The sequence below is a fragment of the Chaetura pelagica genome, unplaced genomic scaffold, assembly GCF_000747805.2.
Source record: "Chaetura pelagica isolate M959 unplaced genomic scaffold, ChaPel_1.0 scaffold133, whole genome shotgun sequence".
NCBI classification, from domain to species: domain Eukaryota; kingdom Metazoa; phylum Chordata; class Aves; order Apodiformes; family Apodidae; genus Chaetura; species Chaetura pelagica.
Genome location: NW_009952795.1, coordinates 186,058 through 189,893, shown reverse-complemented (window position 1 = coordinate 189,893; position 3,836 = coordinate 186,058). Strand labels below are relative to the sequence as shown.

The 3,836-nt window shown below is 51.7% G+C and overlaps 1 protein-coding gene across 1 annotated transcript in view; it reads left to right on the top strand.

The window, feature by feature from the left end:
* RNF24 (ring finger protein 24) overlaps positions 1–3,836 on the top strand; it is an 11,703-nt gene that overhangs the window by 813 nt on the left and 7,054 nt on the right. The window lies entirely within an intron of this gene.

The window sequence follows — 3,836 nt, the reverse complement described above, 5'->3', positions numbered from 1 at the left end:
GGGAAAGAGAACAGGGAAGAACAAGGTGCCTTGGACTCGGGGGCAAGTTGTGCTGATAACCTGGGATGTGGGGCCAGCTGTGCCTCTCCCTGCAGCTGGGAGCAGAGGGCAGCTCTCTGCTGGCAGCAGCCGAACTCCTGTGTGCCCAGAGCTCTCCTGCCATGTTGCAGAGAAGCTTTTCCATCCCCTTTTCTTCCCCACTGCCTTTTCAGATGGCCCCAGCTCCCTGCCAGCCCTACATCCATCTCATCCCCTCCCTCTGTACCCGTAAGACACATGCCTGATCTCTTGTTGCACCGTGGAAGCTGCATCTAGCCAGCTCACAGCAGCCAGTCCTGCAAGGCTTTCTATCCAGAGGGTGTAGAAAACGTTCTGTCCTGCTTTTGTGGACCAGGGAAGCAAGATTTCAGTGCTGCCTTCTAAACATTTGATAGTTTTCCACCTATTTTCAACTCAGTATGAAGCAAAGCCTCATAAAACTTGCAGGTGAGCCCAAACCCAGGCTTACCCAGGGGTGATTTGGGCTGCCTAGCCATCACCTCTTCACCTTTGCCCAAAAAACAGTTGTTTGAAGGTGCAACCTATCTGTCCACCCTTGCAGAAACAGATTGAGGTGTCATTCCCAACCAGGCAGTTTGTCTCACAGCGCTCTACGTTAACTCCACAAAGTCTGCGCTGGGATATTGCATCTGCATCCAGTATTCACCTTTAAACTGGGACACCAGTGGCAGGGAATGCAAAAGAATTGGTCAGCTGGTGTTCAGAAGGTTCAAGGACTTGTTTTGCCCAGGTTGAGCTTGGACCTGTGTGGCTCTCTTGCAAAATGAAGAGATGTTTGGGCTTTCAGAATATTTTCCTGGGCACTGGGTCTTGCTGGGTGTGTTCTGCCCCAAAGAAGAAATAACAAGTAGTAATGTCTGGAAGATCAAGCCAGAAAATCTTTAAATTTAGAAGTTGGAGGCATGTTGTAAGAGAGAGGGTGAGTAACCATTGAGACAAGCCAGCAGGGGAAGTGGCAAGTCCTCTGTCTCCTCATGTCTTTAAATCAAGACAGAGCCCCTTTCTGGATGAGCTGTTTTGGCTCCCATTCCCAGGAGTAATGAAGTGCTGTTTAACGACCTATGATAGATGGGAGGCTGGATTAGATCATCTCATGATCCCTTTATAGCCCAAAACTCTATGGAGACTTTATAAATTGCTCTTCAAACCACCACCCCTAGCTCTATTATTGGCAAAACAGACTCAAAGAAGATCCCTCCAGCCTCCATTTTGGAGGGTTTGGCTGTACCATGGATTTTAGCTGCGCTGATGTGCCTCAGGAGCATCCACCTCCCTTAAACTTGCTGTCAAATCTCAGATTGGATGGTGTAGGAGAAGCTTCAGTGTGGTTTGAAAAGCCTTGTAGATGGACAGTGGGATGAGTACCACGTGCCTGTGAGGGCAGAGCATCCCAAAGGATTGCTCCAGAAAGGGTTTGCCATGTTGCTGCCCTTCAGTGCCATTTGATGCTGGCTGTGTAGGAAGGGAATGTCCATAGCCCTGAGCCATATTTTTGATGTAGAAACTAAGATACTGAATTGAAATTGAGTTTTTCCTCCTCCCCAACCAGCTGCTAAAGCCACCTGGGTTACCCCACACATTCCTGACCCCTCCTGCAATGGGATACCTGGCTTTAGTACAGTTTGTGTCTGGAGGCTGTATAAGGGGAGGTGTTAATTTAACGAGCACACCGTGTGGTCACAGAGACACCAACCCAGGGCAGAGGGCAGCAGGCAGGGATGGTCCCATCAGCAGTTCCAGGGCTCTGCTCACACCCACACGGATTATTTGCTGGTAGCAGTGGCTTCCCCCAGGCCCTGCCTAGGTTCAGAGGCAGCACAGCCCATCCTCTCCCTCTCCTCCCACTCCTTCTCCCAGAAGTGCAAATATTTGGCAAATAACACTGTCCTCCAGGCCCTGGATATCTCATTGGCTGCTCCAGATCAGAGCATCCCATGGAGGCCTCCTCCACACCCCTGTCTGAGGAGGCATCCGGAGCCTGGAAGAGCCAATATCTGGTGTATTTATCCCTAATCTCAGACCTCACAGCGTTAAATAAAGGATGTGGTGGGGAAGAAAGGCACGTAGGCTGCACTTTGCAACTGTCAGTCCTGAGCTCCCTGCTCCAACAGGAGGAAGAAGTGACGTTTTTCTCCTGGTTGGCTGAAAATGCAAAGCAAAGCAAAGGTCTTGCTGCCTGTGGACAGTCCAGGGGAATCTTGAGCTCTGCTGCTGCTGCTGCAGAGGACTCGGGTACAAAGCACAGGTACCACCCTCATGGCTGCTGCCTCTGCTTGGAAAAAATTAAAAGAAGGGCAGGAAAAGGTGCTGCAGTTTTGCAGGCAGATGTTTGTGTCTGATCTCTGTGGAGTTAATGGAAGTAATAATCCCATGTCCCTGAAACTCCAAGCAAAAACCTTTCCCTCTGCCCTTTATTCCCAGTTGGTCACTTGCTATAGATGACTCAGTGTCCCCCAAAGAAATGGGGTGCTCCCTTTCCTTTGGGAGGCATGGAAAGCTGGGGAAGGGATCACAAAATCCTGGAGGGATGGGCTGAATTCAGGGAGGGGTGGCGGCGCGTGCGCCCGCACCCTCTGCAGCGGCAGGCGGGCTGGTGAGATGCTGTGTGGTCCCTTCTCCAGACCAACCATCTGCCAGACATTCCTCTGGAGTCGCAGCTCTTGACATGAGATGGATGCAGCCCTGGGTCCAACGGGGAGGAACCCTTGCCAGGACCTAGGGTCTCCTTACGACAGCTGCGCCACGTCCAACTGGGATCCATCTGGCCCAGGATCCTGGCTTTGAAAGGAAACCATGGAGGAGCAGACGGAGCTCACACGCTTCAGGACCACATGTGCTCGAGCCATTCCCTCTAACCTCCAGGGAGGGTTTTTTTTCTGGTCTCCCTGTATAGCTCAGCACCATCTCTTGGAGCATCCGTGCTCCAATGGCACGGAGCTGCACAGATCCATGGCCAGGTGGTCGCTTCCTCCCCACAGCTGGTCCAGATGCCACCACAGCATCCACGGATGCTTGGGCTTGTTCTGCCTGACACCTTCCCTCTGGTGGCTTCAGCACATGGGGGCTGGACACCCCAGCAGCCACCAGAGCTCTGTCAGATGCTTCTTCCTGAGCTGGGAGAGTTTTTCCCCTTGTACACAGGCCCCAGCTCTGCCCCATCTGTGTTTCATAACCGGTTTCCCAGCCGCCGGGATCCCTGCGGATCAGGCTGGTTTCATCCTGTTTTCTCTATTGTTCCTGCATCTTCTGCTCGTGTTTCTGCTTGGGGTCGTTGGCCAAGGGATGTGACCCCAGCCTCCTTCTTCCTGCCTGCTACAGTTTTATCCCTGGCTCTGCAGGCAGGTTCCCTTCCAGACATTATCTCTAGAGGGGGGCAGATGGCTCCCCAATAAATCCAGGGCTCAGGAGCTGATTTATGATTTCTCTCTGCAGCATTAAACTGCATTTTTACCCATTCCTCAACTTTTCAGGCCCGTAACATTTTTGGTGGGGGTGTGGTTTGAAGCCAAAAGGACAGGGATGTATTTATACATCCTATTTTTACAACTCACCCGTTGCAGCCTTGCAGGACCAGAAAGTCCCTGAGAGCTCAGTGTGAAACAGCTGGGCTTTGAGACAACCCCCCCAGAATATTTTTGGAGAAGTGAAATTACAGGCAAGGGGGTTTCCCATCTGAAACAACACTCAAGGCTGGCTGGGGAAAATATTCCTACAGCTCTCCAAGCCCTGCAGACACACACCTTTTTTAAGTCCAGGGCCAACTCTTTCACCTCTTT